This window comes from Primulina huaijiensis, chromosome 4 (assembly GCF_012295235.1).
Source record: "Primulina huaijiensis isolate GDHJ02 chromosome 4, ASM1229523v2, whole genome shotgun sequence".
NCBI lineage: Eukaryota > Viridiplantae > Streptophyta > Magnoliopsida > Lamiales > Gesneriaceae > Primulina > Primulina huaijiensis.
The window spans coordinates 7,173,204-7,198,829 of record NC_133309.1 but is presented as its reverse complement, the minus strand read 5'-3'; the positions used below and the strand labels follow the sequence as shown (position 1 = coordinate 7,198,829).

The 25,626-nt window shown below is 35.0% G+C and overlaps 1 non-coding gene across 1 annotated transcript; it reads right to left on the bottom strand.

Annotated features, from left to right (window-relative positions):
• Positions 1-20,999: 20,999 nt before the first annotated feature.
• Positions 21,000-21,110, bottom strand: LOC140975965 (small nucleolar RNA R71). Its single transcript, XR_012175101.1, has one exon. It is a non-coding gene; the product is annotated as a small nucleolar RNA R71 (small nucleolar RNA).
• Between the last annotated feature and the right edge of the window lie 4,516 nt (positions 21,111-25,626).

Below are 25,626 nucleotides of genomic sequence, written 5' to 3'. Positions count from 1 at the left end.
AAAAACCATATAATATACATGCATGGGAGGTGAAAGGTTGGGAGACTACTTTTTGTGTTTTCAAGGCATGGCATGCAACTTTTGCTTTCAACTTTTTGCATGTCCAAGACAAGTCTCCCTTCCCCCCATTAGACACACCTTGGCCGAAAATTACACACACTTCTCTCCAAGTTTTTCTCTCATTTTTCTTCTTCAAGTGTTGAGGAAGAAATATTCTTCTCATTGAAAAATCTTCTTGTTTTTCTAGTGCAAAACAAGAAGGGATTTACCTAGCAAGTGGTGGGCCTAATTTTTGAAGGAGGAGGAAGCTTGTAGATCTTCATCCACTCAAGAGCCAAGTTGTTTACAACTTGGTTGGTGCCATTCATCAACCTCAAGAGGTTGATAGGTATAATTTTTCTAAACAGACTATGTATGACATTTTGTTGTTTTTGTATTTGCTACACCAAGATATGGAGGTGGCCGAAATTTTTACATAAAAATTTGATATTTAAACTTCCGTTGCGCTTCCGGTCACCGTAACCGATCCCCTTTCAATTTTATGGAAATGTTTTAAACATATGATTTGTATTACTTTGTGTTATCTTCAATTTGACAATAAATTCGTAATTATTTGATAGGAAATGAGAGAGATATGATTTTTATCGTAAACCTGTTCAAGCTGTGAAAATTTCTGCATGTTCTTCAGGTTTTCTCAATTTTTAGTTGCAGGCTTCGTTGGGATCTTATGAATCTTTGCTTCTTTGGTTAGCGCAGCATGTCCAGAGCATTCCAACGAATCACTCAATGTTTTTAAGTATGTTCGACGTGCAAAGAAAATATTTTTATGTTTTTGAGGTATGCTAAATGTCTTGTGACCAATTATGAACAGGTTTGGAAGTCGGTGAACATGGCCGAGGACCTCTCCACCCCGGTAAAGTATGACCGAGTTTGATTAGGAATGGAAAGCAGTAATGTATGACCAGAGACCAATCCACCTGGTAAAGTATGACCGGCGATCTTATGTATGTGGTAGTGGACATCCCTGCCAGCCCAGTACTGTGGTTTAGTCTGATCAGGCACATTATGTTACATGTCACTTGCTTTGAAACATATCTCTACACAAAATGATGAAGTTATGTATGTTGAAGTATGTATGATGCAAGTGAGTCGATCGATGCAGGTGAGGACGAGTACGATGAGACGAGAGGTGGGGATCAGTGAGTTGGCTCGGACTGCGCGGAGGCTAAACGCGAGGACCGCTTACGTTTTAAGATATTTTTATGCACGTATCAATTACTCTGATTTCCACGGGATTACTTTATGATGTTTAAACAAGTGTTTTTGCAAACTTTGATTGTAGTTGTCTTATTTCAAATATTTTAGACGAGCAGATTATTTTTATCGCCATTCGAAAGTTTATTATTTATTTAAGAAAATTTTTTTTTTTCCGCAAATTTTAAAGTAGTTTAAAAACACGGTACGTTACAGTAGTAGCTCAATTGGTACCAGGATTGCTGCCAAGATCTATATAAGTCCAGGAGGTCTTGGGTTCTAATCCTGGGAGGTAAAAGCTCCAGTTCCTGGGCTGGAAAAGTTCTATGAGTGACGGTGCGTGGGTATGGGCCGAGGCCCATGCTATGCCATGGCCCATGACCGTTACAGTCCAATTAGCAAATTATGATCCCGAATAATATCAGCCAATCATAATTCCTAAAAGGTAGTTTTCAATTGCATCTCCATGCAACCCTCTACGTAAAATTTTGTCTCACGTTTGATTAGGACCCAATAATATGACGTCGTTCATCCTTATGTGTCAAGACTTACCCATCGATGTTGAACCTTAATGGACGGTCGCCATTAGTTTCCTCAATAATATGAGCCGAAATCATGGGAGTTACAGGTAGTTCACATCACCATGTCAATGGATGTCACAGCTATCCGATGTCCAAGGCCCCCCAATAATATGAGCCGAGCCTCGAACACGGGTAGCGTTCATCATGCACCCATTGTCAATGGAAGACATGGAAATTATAAACACATTTATAATTCCCCTTTTCGAGCTTGATATTAATTTTGAATCTTATTCAAAATGAGTGTTTTTAATTTTGAAAGGTCTCATCATTAATTTTTATTTAAAAGCTCACCATGTTTGATCGTATGTTTGTCGGATTCATACAACTTTGTTATTATCATAATAATAACGCACATACTCATTATTTATAACATATCATGCATATGTTAAAAACAGTAAACTAAACAAGGATGATCAATCGCCCCAAAACTAATGACCCGTGTGAATTAAACACGGGCCTTGGTCCAATCCTAGGGAAATGCATGGGATGCAAATGAAACTATTACGTAAGCCACCAATATTTACATGCCTTCTATCTTCATAATCATCAAGGCCACCATCTTCCAATCTTGATCTTCCACTATACTAATATTTACAATTAAATATCCATGGCAAATAGGGATACATTTTATGGGGTGGGAACGAGCCATAAACCAAGCCACTTTATAAATTGATAATTATTACAATCATTCAACACAAAATATCCTAGCATACACCTAGCAAATTGGGCTTGGGCTTTTGATCATCCTTCATGCATAATATCACTTATCATACACCATCAATTAATTATCGCAATAATCACTTGATCTAATATTATATATCTTGATCCAATCACTATCCGCCACGATTATAAACTAAATTAACAAAGTATACAAACATATTTGTCTACTTTCTAATTAATTTATTTATAACCGAATTTCTTGTAAATCACCATTTACTATAAATAATTAAAGTCCAACTTCAATTATTTATTTTATGAGAAAATATGTACAAGTTTTGTAAATTTAAACTTAAGGGCCCAAAAAATCATTTTTCACCAAAAATATTTTGGCCCATTTAAATTTCACAAATTATGTCGACCATCCAATGGCCCAACAACTCAAGGCCCATGACACTTTGATATTCCAAAACACGTTTGGAAACTCTAGTCGTCATCGCCGTCGCCGGATTCCGGCCAACATGCACACAAATTTTTTTTTTATTTTAAAATGAAGGGGTTGTTCAGGCAGCACCTAGCTGCCCAAAATGGGCAGCGAAAGGGCCTTGATTTTTGTTGCAAAAAATTATCTCATGCAGTTAGAAATTGACCTCAATATAATATCATGTATATGCTACACAAAATAGTAACCATAGCTCATGATACCACTTCACAGGGGATCGATTAAGGTGCCCGAATGCGCAACGGAAGTTTCAAAAATTATTTTAACGCAAAAACTGAGCACCCTAAACACTATAGTGTGTAGCAAAAAAAATAAAACACAAAATGACATTCATAGAGTGTTTAAGAGATATACCTATCGATCTTTAAAAGAATGATGATGGCTCCAACTTAGTTGTCAAACAACTAAGCTCTTCAATGGCAAGACTAATCTTCAAGCTTCCAATGAGCACTCCTTGCTCAAAAATTAAGCCCACCACCAACAAGGAAGATCCACATTACACTTGCACTAGAAAATGTAAGGCATTTTTTTTTAGAAGATTAAGCTTTCCTCAACAAATTGAAGAAGCAAAATTGAAGGAAAAATGTGCTTAAAGTTTCGGCCAAGAGAGTGTAGGAGAGAAGGGGGAAAAATTATTTTCCTGGTGCTTGAAAAAGTGATAAAGTGAGCATGTGCATGACATGCCTTGGATATTGAAAAAGTAGCCTCCAACCCTTCACCTCCCACGCATGCAATTTTATTTAGATTTGTAACAATTACAAAGCTCATGGACTTTTATTTAAATATCTCAAACCAATTTGAGACTATTTAAACTTTACTTGATTTTACTCAAGCCCACTAGTTAAATAATTATTTCCAATTGGGCTCTACAAGACCCAATATTATATAATTAATTCAACACTTGAATTAATTTAATTATTTGGACTCTATTAGGCCCACTAGTGTTTAATTAATTCAACACTTGAATTAATTTAATTTAGTCTTTAATAATGTTTACGAAAATTACAATTTTCAAATACATTATTTATTTGGCCAACTTTTAATTTAGGAAGACTTCCGCAAATTAAAAGTTACATTCCCCATAATCTTCTTATAGAAGTCACACTTCTATTTTATTTACGCTTATATACTCCTTTATAAGCCGTTCAATACATTAAACTATTTTACTTCTCAACGGGATCTAGAAAGTTAGCACTTGTGTGTCTTTCAATGGTTCATTGATACAACTAGCCGTGGGTTCACATCTCCATGTGATTCAGGACTAAATATGTCCTTATATGAGCATACCCCAATTGTTCCATTCTTACTTATTAACTCCTGGATAATAAGAACGTCAGAACTCAAGTCTGATAGTACCCAACCAATCATGTAAAACGCCTAGCACCATCACTTACATGATTCTCTAGGTATCAAATGATAGTGCCTGCAAGAACCATTCAATTATGGTTAGCGTACAGTACGGTCCCTTCATCTCATATATCCCGACCGATTCGACAACTATTGATATATCGAGAGCTGTCAAAGAATCGATACTATGTGTCATGTCGTATTCGCATCGATGGTGTAATCTATGAAACCCCTTTCATAATTACCACCAACACTCTGATCACAGATTTCATACTGCATACACATAGGATATCCATACCCGAAGGTAAGCGGTGAATCCCAGACTATAATGCATCGACTCTTATATGTTTCGACAGAACATCCAACCTTGCCACCTGATGACCCCATGAGAGTCGGTAAACAAGTCAAAGTGCAACGCTAGCATATAGAGTCTCAATGTTGTCCTGGGTCATAAGGACTAATGGTGTACAACTATAAACTAGGACGTTTCCACTCGATAAATGAGAACAACTTGGAAAGTCCAAAATGGAGGGTTGTTCAGTTCACTCTACTAGGAGCACCTATCTGAATGCTCGGACATCACAATGTCCGCTACCAATGAAACATGGTACTCACATCGCAGATACTAGTCTCAAACTCGAGCGGCCTATATCATTCTTATCTGCGGCTGAATCGACTAGGAACTATTTAGAATATACAGTATTCCAAATTTGAGTTTCATGATACACATCATATAAGCATCTCATATTCTTTCTACTATTTGTAAATTCATGGACTTTATCTATGCAACTAGCATGGGTATACAGATAAAGATGTGCCAAAATAATAATTTCAAATATAATTAAAATAAAGATTGTTTATACACAGAGTTTCATTATGAACAATCGGCCAACACTTGGCTCGATGGGCACTTACTCTAACATCTTAAACATACTTTTATCATACATACTTGAGCATACATAATATCATTTTGCGTAGAGATATATTTCAAAGCAAGTGACCCATACATAAATGTGCTTGATCAGACTAACCCACAGTACTGGGCTAACAGGGAAAATCCACTACCACATACATGAGATCACCGGTCATGCTTTATCGGGTGGATTGGTCCCTGGTCATGCTTTACCGCTTTCCAATCCTAATCTAAACCCGATCATGCTTTACTGGGGTGGAGAGGTCCTCGGCCACGTTCACCGACTTCCAAACCCGTTCATAATTTGGTCACAAGACATTTAGCATACCTCAAAAACATAAACATATTTTCTTTTGCACGTCGAACATACTTACGTAGCATTGAGGGATTCGTTGGATCTCACTTGTGGTTACTGCAGCACATACTAACATGAGTTCGAACATTTATCTTTCATAGCTTAGAAGTATAGTCATGCTCACACTCAAAAATGACAAATTTCCTTATGACGTTCTAAATCTCTCGGGACTTGACCTCGTTTAATCATCGTATTAAATCATAACATCAAACCCAAAAACAATCCATAAAAAAAGATTTTTTTTTAAAGGGGTACACGGACCCCGTGTACGGGTCCGGGTAAGGGTCCGGGTACATGCTAGAATTTCGCATTTTGAAGGAAAAAGGGCATGGTCTCCTGTCCGGGTCCGGGTATCCTCTGAACTTGAAAACTCACGAAAATTCACTAACTTATTGATTCATTCTTCAAATCAAAGCCTTGGGACCATGAACCAACACCTCGAGACTCATCTTGGGATGATATTACATTGATTCAAACCCGTACAAACACCCCAAATGTCCCCAAGCATCGACAAGCAACTTCAATACAACAATAACCCGAAATTCGATATCATTTCTATTACATCCTAAGCCATTCCCAACCCAAAAGAACCACCAAATAACACATAAATACATCCCATAACATATCTAAATACTGTAGCACAAGCCTGGGGGTGCCCAATGAAGCTTGCAACTCAGAAACTCCAAGAACACATCAAGAACGCATTTTTAAAAAAAACGCAGTTTGAGCAGTCCTACAAAAACAATCATAACTCACTCATTTCTTATCCAAATATTTTGAATTTACTGTCAAATCGAAGGTATCAAAATTTTCTACGATTTATATGTCAAAAGTGTTTCCAGAAAATCGACCAAAAAATCGTAGTATTAAAAATTACAGCAAATTTCTATTTTTGAGATCCAAAAACGTTTTAAAATCAATCTAACAAATTTCTGCTCAAACTTTGCACAACATATATGAATTTTCAAGCATAATATACAACAACATGAATAATATGACAAGATCGATGCAAGAATGAAATAATATACATGCCTTTTGATATTTGAAATTACCGAACCGACGATACCGAAGCGGGAAAGGTGCGAGGGTTGATCCGTGACGAACGTTGAATGATTTTCTTGAAAAAAAGTGGCGAGAATTGCTGAAATCTTTTAAGGGAGGGGGCGGCTGCCCTTGGTTCTTAGAACCCTAAAATTTTCTTCAAAGCAAATGGAAATGAAGAGGCAAGGAAATGTGTGTGTATGTTTTAACGTGTATGTGTGTGTGTGTAAGTGTGTGTGCGTGTGTTTTTGATAATTAGAGGATAAAATTGTGCTTAACTAATTATTAACAACTAATTAAAATACTAACCCTCTTCTAACTTTGATAAAATATCTTAATTTAAAAATAAAATGTACAAGTGCTAAATCTTTAAAAGTTTGAAAATCACAAAATCACCTAATAATTAAATTAGGCTTTAGAAATGCTAACAACTTAATAAATCATTTAAAATGCCACAATTCTAACTTAAAATAAAATACCACATTTTAAAAATCGCCAAAATCGTCGCCGATCTCCTTTCCTCGATCCTGCATCGAATAATCGCCTGAAACATGAAACTCAAGAAAATATTTTAATGTGCATCACATAAACATAAATAATTTAAAAGAATGCAAATTCGTAAATCATGCATAGCTAAAATCATTTTAAAATTAAATAAATGATTTAACAATTTAAACCAATGCATGAGTTTTACGTGTACTGATTTTGGGCTCTACACCTCATTTTGGATGAGATCCAAAATTTAAATCAAGCCCATTAAAAAGATAATTAAAAGAAAGTTTAATAATTCCTTGCCTTCCATCAACTGTGGTTGCATGATGAACGCTACCCGCGGTTAGTGTCTGGCTCATATTATTGAATAGGGCTGGACGCCGGAAAGCTGTGATTTCCACAAACATATTTGATGTGAACTACGTGGAACTCCTATGACTTTGGGTCATATTATTGAGGGATCTCATGGCGACCGTCCATTAAGGTTCAATATTGATGGATCGGGCTCGACACATGAAGAGAAAAGGGATCATATTATTGGACCCTCCTCAAATGTGAGGCAAAATTACGTAAGGGTTGGAAGGAGTTGCAATTGGGCTCTACCTTTTGAAATTATGATTGGTTGATATTATTCGGGATCATAATTTTGCAATTGGGCCTTGCTTACTCACTAATGAAATTGGATTTCCCGTTTGTCATCAGTGGGTGGTGAAAATGTCAAAATAGTGGGAGGCAATTCGTAAAAACAAAATCCATATTTTACGTCTTACAAAATATTTTAAAATAGTCAGTAACATTTATTATGTTTCCATATCGGTATATTTATGATTTCGTCGTGTGATTCATATTTGTTATTAAAACAAGATAATCGAACAATAATTTTCATGATTGGCTGGGAAATTGTTCTAAATTCAGAGAAAATAGCTTTTATGTCAAATGAACTGTAGAGACAGTTTGAGTAAATGTTGAATGCTGTTGACATTCAAATACATATGCAAGAGTTGCATAGTGCATGAAACTCGCATAATGATGCACACCACTTTCAAGGAACACATGACTACACGCTTGCAATATGGGGCTCTTGCCAATGAGCATGGTGTAAGTATGATTGGGTCTATTGAGAAGGTGGTGGGCCTGGAATTTGACAAAGCTTGATAAGTCAGAACATATTTGCTTCATTGCAAGAAGTCTGGACATAAGAAATGATCTGGGCCAGAAATGTTTTGGCAATGATAAGTGAATATCCAAGTAAACACGATTTCAACAACAACCAAAAGAAAACAAGATAGTCTAAACCAAGCATATTTGTGGCACGTTAGGCTAGGACATATTTCCCAAAGAACGATGCACAAGCTAGTGGGAGAGGGTATGTTTGACTCGTCAAACATAAACTCTCTGAGTGACATGTGAGTCATGTCTGAAAGGAAAAATGACCAAGGCCCCTTTCCTAGGGAAAGTGGAACATGCACATAATCTCTTGGATTTGATCCAAATAGATGTGTGTGGTCCGCTAAGTGTTAGCATGAGATATGGTCATTCCTAGTTCATCACCTTTACCGATGACCATTCGAGGTTTGGGTATGAGTATTTGATGAAATACAAGTCTGAAGCCTTTGAAAAGTTCAAAGAATTCAGAGCAGAAGTAAAGAAACAGTTAGGAAAAAGTATTAAAACGCTACGATTAGATCGAGGTGGAGAATACTTGAGTACTAAGTTTCAAGATTACCTTAAAGAGAATGAGATTATCTCACAGTGGACTCCGCCTGCCACACCCTAGTTGTATGGTGTGTCAGAACGTTGTAATTGGACGAGATGGACATGGTTCGATCTATGATGGGATTCACTGAGTTTTAGCCATCCCTTTGGGGATATGCGCTTGAAAAAACGGTGAGATTGTTGAATCAAGTCTTTGCAAAGGCAGTGAATAAAACTCCATATGAGATATGGATGGGAAAGTTGCCCAAATATTCTTTCTTAAGAATATGGGGATGCCCTGCTTACGTGAAGCAGGCAGTGGGAGAGAAATTGGATAGTAGAGCCAATTTGTGCTACTATGTCGGATATCCGAAGAACTCTATTGGATATTACTTCTATTATCCTAGTGAAACAAAGGTGTTTGTTTCAAAGAATGCCACATTCTTAGAGAAAGAGTTTCTATTGGATAGAAAAAGACTTATGATAGAACTCGATGAGATTCGAGAACCAATTACTACATAGATAGCAGAACCCACACCCAACAGCCAATCAAAGAAACACAAGCTCTTAGAAGATCCGAAAGGATCTCAAGGCCGCCTAATAGGTTGAGCTTGCTTCTTGAAGAGGGCCAAGGTGAGCCCATTCCTGGATGTGATCCAAGAAATTTTAAGGAAGCATTGTCTGATGCCGATTCATCAAGATGGATTGAAGCCAGGCAGTCCGAGATGGACTCCATGTATTCGAAACCAAGTATGGTACTTAGTAGATCCACCTAAGGGAATTGTTACCATAGGATGCAAATGGATTTACAAAAAGAAACTTGGAGAGAATGGGAAGGTGGTGACCTTCAAAGCTAGACTAGTTGCAAAAGGATATACTCAAAGACAAGGTATTGACTATGAGGAAACATTTTCTCTAGTCACGATACTCAAGTTCATTAGGATACTGCTAGCCATTGGAGCAAAATATGACTATGAAATATGGCATATGGATGTGAAGATAGCGTTCCTTAGTTGGGATATTAAGGAAGAAATTTACATATCTCAACCTGGAGGATTCGCACTAGCAGGAAGTGAGCATAAGGCATGCAAACTTCAGAGATCCATTTATGGACTCAAGAAGGCATCGAGGAGCTAGAACCTCAGATTTGTCAACACTATCAATGAGTGTTATTTAACCAAAAATCCTGAGGCACCTAGTGTATACAAGAAGGTTAATGGGAGTACAGTGACATTCCTAGTGCTTTATGTTGATGGCATACTACTAATTGGGAATGATGTAGGGATGTCGCAGTCAACTAAAGTATGGTTAGCTGGTAAGTTCTCCATGAAAGATATGGGTGAAGCATCATATGTATTAGGAATACAGATCTATAGGGATAGATCAAAAGAATGCTAGGGCTCACCCAATCTACATATATCGATACCATACTGAGGAGATTCTCTATAGAGGATTCCATGAGAGGAAATCTCCCAATGTCTCATGGTGTGAATCTATCCAAGTCTATGTGCCCTAAGACTAATAAAGAGATAGAAACCGTGAGCCGCATTCCATATGCGTCTGCCATAGGCAGTATTATGTATGGTATGATATCTACTAAACTTGATATTTCATATGAACTTTGTTATTCAAGACGATATCACTCGAATCCCGGTCCACTGCATTGGAAAGCTGTGAAGGATGTTCTTAAGTACTTGAGAAGAACTAAGAATTTGTTCTTGGTATACAGGAATGGAGAACTAAAATTGGAAAGCTACACTGATTCTAGTTTCCAATCAGATGTGGATAATTCCAAATCGACCACTGGATTTGTATTCAAGCTCAATTGTGATGATGTTTCTCGGAAGAGTTCCAAGAAAGACACCACAGCAGATTCAACCACTGAGGTACAATACGTAGCTGCATCTGATGCAGCAAAAAAGGGTGTTTGGATTAGGAATTTAATCTAAGAGTTGGGTGTCATTCCTCAAACAGTTGATCCAGTCCCGGTTTACTGTGACAACTCCGGTGCCATTGCGCAAGCAAGGAACCGAGGTCTCATTAGCGATCCAAACATATACTGAGGAAGTTCCACATCATCCGAGAGAATGTGGGAAGAGGAGACATTTCGGTAGAGAGAGTCGCCTCCGTAGATAACGTTGCTGATCCACTGACGAAGCCCCTGCCAGGACCATTGTTTGAGTAGCATCGCAAAGCAATGGGTCTAAGATCTATGGGTAGTTGGCTATAGGGCAAGTGGGAGATTGTTAGAGTAGGTGCCCGGCAAGCCAACTTGTGGCTCCATTTTTATTAACTCTAATGTAAAACGATCTTTATTTTAATAATATTTTACGATTTTATTCGATTATGGTATTATACTTTATCTGTATACCCATGCAAGCTGCATAGATAAAGTTCTTGAATATACAATTTGTACCACGAGGTCTGCGTCACAACGTAAGATCATGAAACTCATTAGGAAGTGTACCGTATATTCTAAACAGGTTGCTAGTCGAATCAGCAGCCTAAAACAAGGATAAAGGTCGCTAGAGCTCGAGACTAACATATGTGATGTAAACGCCATGTTTCATTGACAAGGGCATGGAGATGTCCATTCACACAGATGGGTGATCATATGATGATGCACTGAACAACTGTGAGGCCCGGGGCCGAAGAGGGCGGGGGGTGATCACCGATGCCATGAAGTTGCACGGACAATGAGCGGCTCCTGGCAGGCTTCTAGGCGGAGGGAACATGAATGAACCGATCTTACACCGGAAGGAGAGGGATTCCGAGACTGTTCAATGTCATGGACTGTACAATTGAAGAGGGCTTAAAAGATTTGATATGTACTACTCATACCACGAAGGTGCATCTTCTTTTCGGTAGCTCATCACATAAGAACTCGAAAGTTAAGCGTGTTTGACTTGGGGCAATTCTGGGATGGGTGACCTCCTGTGAAGTTTCCTAGGGTGCGTGTGAATGCGCACATAAGCACGCTGTAAAGATTCGTCTTCGTATAGTGAGAAAATTCGTCGAATCTGGGGCGTTTCAGTTGGTATCAGAGCCGACCTCTCATAGTACGGTGTGGTTCGAGGACGTACCAAGCGGAAGCTGGTGGGCATGTGAGGCCCGGGGCCGAAGAGGGTGGGGGATATCGCCGGTGCCATGAGGTTGCACGGACAATGAGCGGCTCCTGGCAGGCTTCTAGGCGGAGGGAACATGAATGAACCGATCTTACACTGGAAGGAGAGGGATTCCGAGACTGTTCAATGTAATGGGTTGTACAGTTGAAGGGGGCTTAAAAAATTTGATATGTACTACTTATACCACGAAGGTGCATCTTCTTTTCGTTAGCTCATCACATAAGAACTCCAAAGTTAAGCATGCTTGACTTGTGGGAAATTCTGGGATGGGAGACCTCCTGGGAAGTTTTCTAGGGTGCGTGTGAGTGAGAACATAAGCACGCTGGAAAGATTCGTCTTGGTACAGTGAGGACAATCGTTAAATCTGGGGCGTTACAACAACCCTCTCTCAGAATGTCCAAGTGGTTCTCACTTATCGAGTGGAATAGTCCGCAGTGATGGTTGTACAACATTAGTCCTTTGACCCGAGACAATCTAGGGGCTATACGTACTAGCATGCACTTTGATCCGTTACCGACTCCATCGAGGGTCATCAGGTGGCGAGGTTGGGTGTAGTTTCAAAATACGTAGGAGCAAATGCATTGTAGACGGGTATTCACTGTTCGCCTACGGGTGAAGATATCCTATGTGATCTGATTAGTTAATATAGCAAGGAGTCTCAGGCCAGAGCAAGAAATGTGCTTTAGGGAAAGTGTTTTCCTAGTTGCACATACCATGCCACTATTAGTACTCAAAGATAAATCACATCGTTATGGAATTTATATGCAACTCTCGATATACCAATGGTTGCAGATTCGATCGTAATATATGTGTTGACGGGACCGTACTGTATGCTAACCATGAATAAAGGTTCTTGCAGGCACTATCAGTGATACCTAGGGGATCATGGGGCGCTGCTACTAGACGCTCTTACCATGATCCGATGGGTGCAATCTGAAATGAGTTGAGACATTCTTGATCAAGGAGTTGATGAAAGAATGGGGTTAACTAGAGAAAACCCGAATAAGAATAAATGTTATTCTGAATCACATGGAGATGTGAACCCACGGCTAGCTGTATCTCTAAACCATTGAGTGTCACACAAGTAACGGATTCTGTATTCCCGTTGAGATAGTCCAATTTCAAGGAGTTGGAATTTGGCGACTATAGTTTGATGGAGATCAAACAGGAAAATTATAAAGAAGTTTATAAGCTGATTCCATAGGATGGAAGAAATGGAAGATAACATGATTGCTAAATAAGGAAGGAGAGTGGAACTGCCTGTTTTGTGAAGGAGTTCACTAAAACTGGCAGCTGCCCAATATGGTAAGTGAAAATTTTTATCTTCGAAATTTTCGATTTTCATTATATTAACAAGATTGTATCCTTGGTACATCGGCGCGTTCGGATCGTCTATCGGGTTTATAATGAGTTCGGAATCATTTTTCTTTAGTGAATTTGGAATTTACTAACTAAAAATGATTGTGCTAGTAGTAGTGACTACTAAAATGCACAAATTTCCATAAATATTCTAGAGAAGTCTAGAATTTAAATGAACCAATGAGTTATGTTCATAAATTAAATAATGGTTATTTAATTTAATATACATATACATGTACATATTTTATATGGTGATATAAAATATGTGTATATGATATTATTATATCATGTATTATTAAATGTTAATAAATACATTATATATTAATTATATGGGAATTTCATTATAATGAAATTATTAGAGACCAGGGCCGGTCTTAGACTTTGAAGGGTCCGGTGCAAAAAAAAAGCCCTTTGTATTTATATAAAACTAATTAATACTAAAATCAATGATATAAAAATAATTTCATTATTTGATTACATAAACTAACTTCTATAATAAAAAAAACATTACATTATACATTGCTGATAATCACTATCGTTACATCATATAATAAAAAATATATTCTATTACGATTAATGGTGAAAAACCGATCTTCTTGCATTTTTATCACAAAGTCATCGATCAATATTTCATAATCAAGTGTTTCCGGAAACTCACTCTCACACTACAAGAAAAATCAAGATCAACAACACACCTACGACAACGGTTTTTACTAAAACCGTTGTCATATGCTTTTTGACAACGGTTTTAGTAAAAACCGTTGTCGTAGGTGTGATTTTTAAACAAAAGACAACAGTTTTATAAAAACCGTTGTCTTTTAGGTGTCAAAGACAACGGTTTTTAGAGTCAATGACAACGTTTTTATAAAACCGTTGTCATTTGAGCGTTTTTTAGGGTCAAAGACAACGGTTTATAGAAATGTTGTCTATTAGCGTGTTTTTTTAGACAATCGACTTATGTAAAACGTATTTAGCGACGGTTTTATGTCAACCTTCGCTAATTTAAAAATAGCGACGGTTTTATTTAAAAATAGCGACGGTTTGTCCTAAAACCGTCGCTATATATAGCGACGATATCATATCTGTCGCTATATTTAGTGACAGTTTTAAATAAATCCGTCGTATCTTTTTTATTAGCGAAGGTTTCAGCAAAACCGTCGCTAAAATTAGCGACGGTTTAGAAAACACTGTCGTAAATTATAAATGTCCGACAGTTCATTGTTAAATAGCGACGGTTTAACCAAAACCCGTCGCAACTCTTCTATAAATACCCGCTCATTCGGTCCATTTAAAACACACTTCACAACATTTAAAATTTTTCTTACATAATTTTAGTTTCGGTAATTTTAGAAAATTTTTCTAAGTTTTTGAAACCCCCACTTATTTATGTAAATTTTTTCGTTTTATTTTTTGTTAAATTTTTAAGTTTTAGTTAAGATCTTAGTCTATTCAATTTACAAGTTTTTTTAGAATTATTAAATTGTTAAAAGTAATTTTTTTTATTTTACTGAAAATATTAGCACGGAAATAATGAACTAACTTTCGCTGAAATTAGCGACGGAATGCATTACCTAACCGTCGCTAATGTTAGTGACGGTATTAAAAATGTCGCTTAATTTAGCGACGGTTTTTAAAACCGTCGCTAGTTGAACAAAAATCCGTCACGATATTTATTTGAGACGATTTGTTAAAAACCGTCGCAAATTGTAGCTTCAACAACGGATAAAAACCGTTGTTTTTGAGCGCACCCTTTGACCACATGGGCTTTAATAACAGTTTTAAAAGACATACAACGACGGAAAAAGACCGTTGTCGTAGGCATTTTTTCTTGTAGTGTCAATACCAAGCCCAAATTTCCAACCCAATATACCTCTAACCTCATCTTAATTGGGGCCCTATCCAACTGGGGTTTTGTGCGGTGGCCCCTTACTGACCACTCCAGGGCCGCCTCTGTTAGAGTTCTTGTGGGAAAAGGACTCCTAATTAGATTAGGAGTCTCACTCTATATATACACTATTAGGGCTCATTGTTGGATAATTATTTTTTGCACACAAAAGGAAAAAAACATTTTCCTCCCTTTGCCAAAAAGCTCTCGGCCACCACTTGAAATTGGTGATGGAATTCTTGGCCACAAAGCAAATTATTTGCTTAATTATTGATTAAGAATCATTAATTATTTTATTAAATAATTATTATGGATCATAAGTGAAATATAATCATGATTGAGAATCATGATGTCACGGCCACTTGAACTTTTGGGAAAATCTTTTTCCGCCACTTTGTTCTTCCACCTCCGTTGCGCCGCCGTCGCTGCATCGTCTCCGTATTTTTGAAATTCGGAGTACGTAATCTCTACGCATGAATCGCTTGTGATTTCTAGTGCAATCCAAGTGAGGAAAAACATTATTCGATCGTGGACCTAATTAGACGATCAAAGGAGAAGAGCCGTTTGTAAGAAATTACAAGAAGGGCTATATTCGCCTAAACACTGGAATAGTTTGGAGTCCAGGGTTGAGAACGCAAAAGTATAATTCTAAATGCTCTATGTATGTTTTGAACACACGACACCCAAGAACAAAATTTTTAAACTTCCGTTGCGTCTTGGGTGCGAGAATTTGATGTCCCAACAAGTCGTCTAAGAGCAAAGCACCGGTAACTGAAGGAGAAGGTAGTGTGCCACGACCAGTAGATGACTTTGTTCAACTACTCCAACAACAAGCAAAAGCCCAAGGTGAGCAGATACAACAACTATTGGAGATGCAACAGACTACTAATGAGCAGGCATAAGCACAAGGCATAGTACCCAGACATGTGCCTGTTCAGATGGAGGTATATGACCGATTTAGACACTTGAATCCTCCAGAATTTACGGGGAGCACTGATCCAATAGTAGCAGATGAATGGATTAAGTCCTTGGAAACCATCATCTCCTACCTACACATGGAATATGCCGATAAGGTAACTTGTGCCATCTTTATGTTGACAAAACATGCGAGAATATGGTGGGAAAATGTAAAAGTGGCATTACCTGCGAGATCATTGACATGGGATACATTTAAGTCCACGTTTTACAACAAATATTTTAGCAAAGATGTACGCGAAAAGAAGGCCAGTGATTTCCTGAATTTGAAGTGAGGGACAATGTCGATGATTGAGTATATACAATAGGTTGAAGCAGGAGTTCAATATGTACAATATGCTGCTCAAAATGACATAGTTAAGGGCGAATATTTCATGCGAAGACTTTGCTCTGAAATCAAAAGAGATGTAAGGATGTCAAAAGCTGCTAGTTATGGGGAGACAGTGGATAAAGCCCTTATGGTAGAACAAGATGAACAGGAAATCGAAAAAGATAGGCAGCTGCGAAGGTAACAATATTTTCAAAAGAGCCAAAGAGCAAAACAAGGCAAAAAGGCAGATAGTAAAGGTATTCGACTAGAGGAGTTACGTGCCAAAGGTCCCTTTCCGAGTAAGGATCAGAACAGACCACCTTGTCCTAAGTGTGGTAAACCTCATGCCGCTGAATGTATGTAAGGCACAAATGTTTGATATCGTTGCAGATGACCAGAGCATATTGCCAACGACTATTCAGGAGGTTCCAATAAAGCGCAAGCACGCCTTTTCTCAATGACCAATGAAGTGGATACAGATACATCAATGATCACTTGTAAGGTCCAAGAATTTAATTCACGTAACCTGAATGCATGCAATCAAGGATTTTATTTTTTATTATGAGTTTAATTATTTTTATGCATAATTCATGCATGGTAGAATTTATTCATGAAATTTTATAAGTTCATGCATTTGGGTTTCTAGGTGCATTTCACGCTCGAACGAGGAACGGAGACCGAAGAATTTTCATGAAAATTATTTTATGACATAATTAATTTTTATTTATTATTTTAAGATGTTTTAAGTGTATTTCTCAAAAATGCGATTTAATGGGTATTTTTACCCGTAAGATTTTAAATTTGTAACTGTACACAAATTTTGTCGAATCGGGGGACTTTTTGAGAGTTCGGCTAATATTTTCAAAAACTTTCCAATACGAAATATATTTCGGGAGTGTGTTTGGATTTAATTGGCCTACTTTTAAGCTTATTGGGCTTAAATATCTTTTAAACTTTTAATTAATAATTTAGGGCTCATTAGTTAATTGTTAACCTTTTAAATAATACATAATTATCATTAACCTAAACCTAAACACCCCTCACAGCCGATACCCTCTCCCTCAACTTTTTTCCATCGGTTTCATCACTCCCAGCTGAAGGTTCCATTGGCCACTTCATTTTCTTCAAGACTAATCCTCCCGGTGTCTCCTTCGTCTCGTTTTCGTTCATCTAACATCAAGGAACGCATTATACTCTCGTTTTTGCATCTCATACGCCATATACATGCTGTTGTGTGATAAATCTGTAGCAAAACTCTCGATCCAAACAAGAACATGAAGGATTTTTTATTTTTGTTCATGTAATGCATTTCTTTTAATGTCACTCAAGTTTTTCTGAATTGAGGTGCAACGGGCTGCGGCTTAGGGCTTTTCAGAGGCTGTTAGTGGTGTCACAAAGGAGTCTTGGGGTGATAGTTGTTCGGTGTTGTTGTAGAAGGAGAGATCGAGCGTTGTTCTTGGGTTCTTGCTCGGTTGGGGCTGTAGTTCTGGCTTGGGGTGGATCGGGTGGTGCGAGGGCTGGACCAAGGTCTGGACCAGACCCTGGTGGGTCAGAGTCACGGTCCTGGAAGGTCCAACCATCACTGGGACCACCGAAGGGCCGGCAGTACACGTGGAGGGGGTAGAGCTCGGCGTTACACTTGTGGTTCCTAGCGATCGGGTTGGTGTTGTAGACTGCATGGGGCTGAACCCTTGGGTTGGCTCTGTTCAGTATACTCCTAGGGTGTTCTAGGAGAGGTGGGTAAGGAAATGGTTCACTTGGTTTTGGGCTAGGGACGCGAACGTGCATGGGCAATGGGTTTAAGGATCGAGTAGTGTGGTTGAAGGAATTAGCAGCAGCTTACAATGTCTGATCGAGGGGTATAGATGTCTAGTTTTGATGATTTTAGGACCTTTTAAATGTTTATAAGGTGTGGTAATAAGTTGAGAAGAATTTGGTTAAGTTTCGAGTCGGTTCGGGTTAAAACCGGGACCCCGGTCAATGTTTTAAAACGAATCGATTAATTTCTGAATTTGGCTCAAGTTTACATCTAGGAATGCTTGTAAAAATGTTTTGGGACATTTTTAGGAGTTTGGTAAGCTTGGGGTCAATTTAAGAGGTCCATGGGTAAAACAACAATTTTTGGGCTTCCAAGGGCAAAATGATTATTTTGCACCCGAGGTGAGATTTTGGTTTTGGCAGTACCCTGAGCAAAAATTTATGATTTGTAAACGTTTATGCATCATGTTCAGGATTTTTACGTAATTATGATAAATATGTTGCATGCTTGGTTTAAAAGAAAAATTATGTATATATGCATGCTTTTATTTACGTGACTATTGATGAAACTTAAAATTAATAATTTATTATATTTTAAAACCTATATTTTAAAAATTTAAGTTTCATTAAAATTATAAAATTATGTTATTTTAGTATTGTGTGTTTATATTTAAATGTCTTACTAAATATGTTTTATTTTCAGGTTTTCTACGTGTTGGTAAAATAATGATAACTCAAGCTAAAAAATATAAATGGAGGTGATTTAAGCATGTTTGAAATTCTTGAGAAAGTATCTACAACTTTGTAGAAGACATGATTGCCTAAAAAGTTGGGTAAGATGATCAAATTGTGAAAATATCAAAAGGAGGATAAATTTACTTTCACCATGACCAGCATATAGTAAAAAAATCATAACTATTTCAAAATTTAACCAAATGAGGTGAACAAAGTAACCAAATTCATCTACAGACAATTCTCCACATTTTTGCTGTTTTGAGCAGAGTCAAATTCGGTGATTAAAGTCGTGGAACAAAGCATTGAAAGAAGGGACATGGAATTGAAGTTGGAGGAGACAAAGATTACTATTACAACTACATGGCATTAATAAAAATTTTGACCCTGTCTCTCATTTGGCCTATAAATAGAGGCCTTGTGCTAGCTTAAGAATCATTCTATCTCATTGTAAAATATAGTGTGAGTGTGTATAAAAGTTCTAAGTTCCAATATATTTTTCATTTTCCCAATTATGAGTGATGTTTTTAGTGTTGATCAAAAGTAAGTTCATGGAAAGCTAAATCTATTATGTCAAGGTAAAGAGGATGACTTCTTGGTGAAGTAAGATTGTTTATATTTTGTATATTCTTTCTTTATTTCTTTTCATTTTGCTAATTTCTTTTTTATTGTAGGTATAAAAATGAATTATTTGTTGTTATCAATTTACATCAAATGATACAATAAATATTTCATCAATTATTATTGTTATATTATACATATATATATATATAAAATTATATATATATATATATATATATATATNACAGTTACTTTATCCAATCTAACATTTACTTTAACGCAATTAATTTTTACTTTCCGCATCTAACATTTACTTTATCGCAACTAACTTTTACTTTCCGCATCTAACATTTATTTTATCGCAATTAACTTTTACTTTTTGCAACTAACTTTTACTTTCCCGCAACTAACTTATTAAATCATATATTTCATTTAGGCAATAGCGTGGCTCTGCCAGTTGTTCTAAATGAAATATAATGATTTATTTAACATTTACTTTATGCAGTTATATATTTATATAGTTATATATATATAATCATAGGTACCATATATAAAATATCGGTGAATTCGGTATTTTCTATAGTGAGAACTATATTATATTAGGTGCGTGTTTAAATATTTATTTTTCTTGGAACCATTATTTATGGTGGTTTCCTTTGTTTTAATTTTAGTTAAACAATATTGCATAAACCAAGAATAAATCCTTGAGCCTTGACAAAAATTTTTAATTTGTAAACTTCGTTCTTGCATTTGGTAATCTATAAATTAATAAATTTAAACTTAAAATAACCTCTCTGTGGATCGATCTCGTACTTACGAAATATATTACTTACAGACAGCCTACACGTGGGTGAATTATAATTTAAGTAGTAGCAAGTTTTTGGCGCTGTTGCCGGAGAGGTATAAATTAAGTTTATATTTGTTAATTATGTTTTATTTATAAGTATTGTGTTTTTTTTTTGTATGAGTATTTGGAGTCGAAAAAAAGTGGTAGACTTATTCGAGTATCTGAAAATAATTTAAACATGGATGATAATTCAAATAATCAGGATTATGATAACATTAATAACAATAATAATAATAATAATCAAGAACATGATCAATTAAGAACACTTAGGCACCATATGAACCCTATTAGAACTACTGCCCCATCTTGTTTAGTTTTTCCTCCCGATGCATCTAATTTCAACTTTAAACCTCAAATTATTCAACTTTTATCAAATTTTCATGGCTTAGATTCTGAAAATCCATATTTACATCTAATAGAATTTGAGGAAGTTTATAACACTTATAATGATCAAAATTGTAGCATGGATATAGTTCGATTAAAGCTTTTCCCTTTTTCTTTAAAAGATAAAACTAAAACATGGCTAAAAAATTTGAGATCAAGTTCAATAAGATCATGGGAAGAAATGCAACAACAATTTCTCAAAAAGTTTTTTTCCTTCCCATAGAACAAACTCTTCTAAAAGACAAATTACTACTTTTTCTCAAAAACAAGGAGAAACATTTTATCAATGTTGGGATAGATATAAAGAATTACTTAATACATGCCCACATCATGGTTTTGAAACATGGAGAATAGTTTCTCACTTTTATGAAGGTCTAATACCTAAAGATACGCAAATGATAGAATTCATGTGTAATGGAACTTTTGAAGATAAAAACCCAAATGAAGCTATGGAGTATTTTGATTCAATAGGAGAAAATGCTCAAATTTGGGATAATATAGGCACAATAGAACCACCAACGACTAAAATCAATAATTCAACAAATGGGGGTGGTATCTATAATCTTAAAGATGATATAGATATTAAAGCTAAACTTGCATCTTTAGCAAGAAAAATTGAGTCATTAGAAATGAAAAAGAGTGGTCAATTAAAAAGTATTCAAGAAATTGTTTGTCATATATGTGATACACATGATCATGCTACATAAGATTGTCCAACATTACCTTCATTTAAAGAATGTCTCCATGAGCAAGCAAATTATGTTAACAATTATAAAAAATCAATACTAGATCCTTTTTCAACATCATATAATCCTTGATAGAAAAATCATCCTAATTTTAGTTGGAGGAATGATAATAATGCACAACCCTCACAACAATATTTTCAAAATAACCTAAATCATCAAGTTTATATTCCTTATGTTACAACTCCAAGAAAAAACTTTGAAGATGTAATTCATGCATTTATCCAAAAGCAAGAATCTATCAATATTCAAAACAGTCAATCTATGAGTGATTTGAAAGAAACTCTTGCAAAATTTGCATCTGCACTTAATATTCATGAAAAAGGAAAATTTCCATCTCAACCTCAACCTAATCCTAAAAATCAAAATCAATAATTAAAAATTGAAAAAATTGATCCAATAAAATATATTATTACCCTTCGAAGTGGTGAAAAAGTTAATGATCCATATAGTAATGAAAACAAGGATCATTTAAAATCAAAGAGTAAGGATGATAATCCTGATACTTTTGAGAATGATGATACCTTAAATTCTAAAAATAATATGTTGAATGATAAATAATCGGAAATAGTAAATGAATCAAATAACCTCCACCATTTCCTCATGTATTAACAAATCATAAAAAACAAAAAAATGATTCTGATATCTATGAAGTTTTTAAACAAGTAAAGATAAATATTCCATTATTAGATGCTATTAAACAAGGACCTTCATATGCATAGTTTTTAAAAGACTTATGTACTGTGAAGAGAAAATTGCATGTGAAGAAGAAAACATTCTTGGCTGAATAAGTAAGTTCTATTCTTCAAAATAATTCTAGTTTAAAATATAAAGATCCTGATTGTCCAACAATTTCATGTATTATTGGAGAAAATAAAATTAAAAAAGCTTTGTTAGATTTGGGAGCAAGTGTGAATTTACTTCCTTATTCAGTTTATGAAAAACTTAATTTAGGAGAATTAAAACTCACTTCTGTTACTCTCTTACTGGCGGATAGGTCAATCAAAATACCTAGAGGTATTGTACAAGATGTGTTGGTTCAAGTTGATAAATTCATATATCCTGTAGATTTTATTGTTTTGGATACACAACCAATAGAAGTACATAATGAAATTTCAGTAATATTGGGACGACCATTTCTAGCAACTTCAAATGCTTTAATTAATTGTCGAAATGGAATAATGAAATTGTCTTTTGGAAATATGACTCTAGAACTTAATGTTTTCAATTTATGTAAACAACCAAGTATTAATGAAAATGAATATGATAATGAAATTGAAACAATTGTTGAAGAAAATATACAAGAAGAAAACTTAAATCAACAATCTGAATTTTTTTCAATAGAAAATTTTGAGTCTGAAAATAATTTTAAAGAAGATGATAATACAAAACTTAAATTAAAAGTTTTAGCATTGGAATTGAAATATGTATTTCTTGGTGAAAATAAAACATTTCCTGCTATAATTTCTTTCACTCTTCTACCAAATCAAGAAGAAGATTTAATTAAATTACTTAAAAAATATAAAAATGCAATTGAATGGACTTTGAAAGATATAAAAGGTATAAATCCTTTAATTTGCACACATAAAATTCATTTGGAAGAAAATGCTAAAACATATCAACAACCACAAATAAGGTTAAATCCACATATGAATGAAGTTGTTAAGAATGAAGTATTAAAACTATTAGACGCTGGAATTATCTATCCAATCTCAGATAGTAAATGGGTAAGTCCAACACAAGTAGTACCTAAAAAATCAGGCATCACTGTTATAAAAAATGAAAAGGGAGAGTTATTACAAGCTAGGATTTCATCTAGTTTGTATATGTGTATTGATTATAGAAAATTAAATGATGCAACTAGAAAAGATAATTTCCCACTACCATTTTTAGATCAAATTCTAGAAAAAATAGCAGGAAATTCTGATTACTGTTTTCTTGATGGGTATTCGGGGTATTATCAAATACCTATATCATTTGAAGATCAAGAAAAAACTACTTTCACTTGTCTTTTCGGAACTTTTGCATTTAAAAGAATGTCATTTGGTTTATGTAATGCTCTGGATACTTTTCAAAGATGCATGTTAAGTATTTTCAGTGATATGATTAAAGAATTTGTAAAAGTTTTTATGGATGATATAACTGTTTTTGAAAACGCATTTGAAAATTGTCTTAAAAACCTAGAAGAAGTAATAAAACAATGTGAAGAAAAAAATTTTGTTTTAAATTTGGAAAAATGTCATTATATGGTTAAATCTGGGATTGTGTTAGGTCATGTGATATCTGAAAAAGGAATTGAAGTTGATAAAGAAAAAGTTGATGTTGTTGCTAATTTAACATCACCAAAAACGGTCAAAGAAGTTGAATCATTCTTGGGTCATGCAGGTTTTTATAGAAGTTTTATAAAAAATTTCAGCATAATATCTAAACCAATTTCGAATCTTTTAACAAAAGATACACATTTTGAATGGACTCAACAATGTGAAAATGCTTTTAAAAAAATAATTAATCTTTTAATTACATCACCTATTTTACAACCTCCAGATTTGTCTTTACCATTTGAATTAATGTGTAATGCAAGTGATTATGCTATAGGAGCTGTGTTAGGACAGAGAAAAGAAGGAAAACCGTATGCAATCTATTATGCTAGTAGAACCTTAAATAGTGCCCAAATAAATTATTCAACCACTGAAAAAGAATTACTTTCAGTAGTATTTGCATTAGATAAGTTCCGATCTTATTTAATTGGTTCTACTACTATTGTGTACACTGATCATTCTGCCGTAAAATATTTATCAAATAAACAAGATGCTAAGCCAAGATTAATACGGTGGATTTTATTGTTACAAGAATTTGATATTATAATTAAAGATAAAAAAGGAAAAGAAAATGTCGTAGCCGATCATTTATCTAGAATAATGACTGAATAATCTCATAATGAAATACCAATAAATGAAAAATTTCCAGATGATCAGTTTTTTTATGCTACTATTATGGCCTGGTTTGCTAACATTGTAAATTTTATTGTTACAAATAAAATGACTTCTCATTGGAATTCACAGGATAAGAATAAATTTTTGATAGAAGTTAAAAATTTTATTGGGATGATCCTTACTTGTTTAAGTATTGTCCATACCAAATTTTTTGACGATGCATACCCGACAATGAAGTAAGTAATGTTATTAAATTTTGTCATTCTGAAGCATGTGGAGGTCATTTTTCATCCAATAAAACAGCTGCAAAAATCTTACAATGTGGATTTTATTGGCCGTCTTTATTCAAAGATACACATTTATTTTGCAAATCTTGTGAAAACTGTCAGAAGATGGGATCAATTTCAAAACGAAACATGACGCCTTTAAATCCAATCAAAATTATTGAAATATTCGATAGTTGGGGGATAGATTTTATGGGTCCATTTTCATTATCTTTTGGATATACGTATAATTTAGTCGCTGTTGATTATTTTTCAAAATAGATTAAAGCAATTGCATGTAGAACTAATGATCATAAAGTTGTTATAAAATTTTTAAAAGAAAATATTTTTAGCCGATTTGGAATACCTGTAGCAATAATTAGTGATGTGGGAAGTCATTTTATAAATAAATCATTTTCTTCTTTCTTAAGAAAATATGGCATTACACATAAAGTTTCGGGGGAAGTCATTTTATAAATAAATCATTTTCTTCTTTGTTAAGAAAATATGCCATTACACATAAAGTTTCTACCCCATATCATCCTCAAAGTAATGGTCAAGTTGAACTTGCAAATAGAGAAATAAAACAAATTTTAGAAAAAACAGTAAACCCAAATCGAAAAGATTGGTCTTTAAGATTAACTGATGCATTATGGGCATATAGAACTGCATTTAAGACATCATTAGGGAAGTCACCATATAGGTTAGTTTTTGGTAAACATTGTCATTTACCGGTTGAACTTGAACATAAAAGTTATTGGGCAATTAAAGCATTTAATATTAAAACGATACTCCGTGACTATCTAAGTCGGTTTCAGTTTTCCCAAAAAAATTTAAATATATAATAATAATAATAATAATAATAATAATAATAATAATAATAATAATAATAATAATATGGATGCTTGTATTGT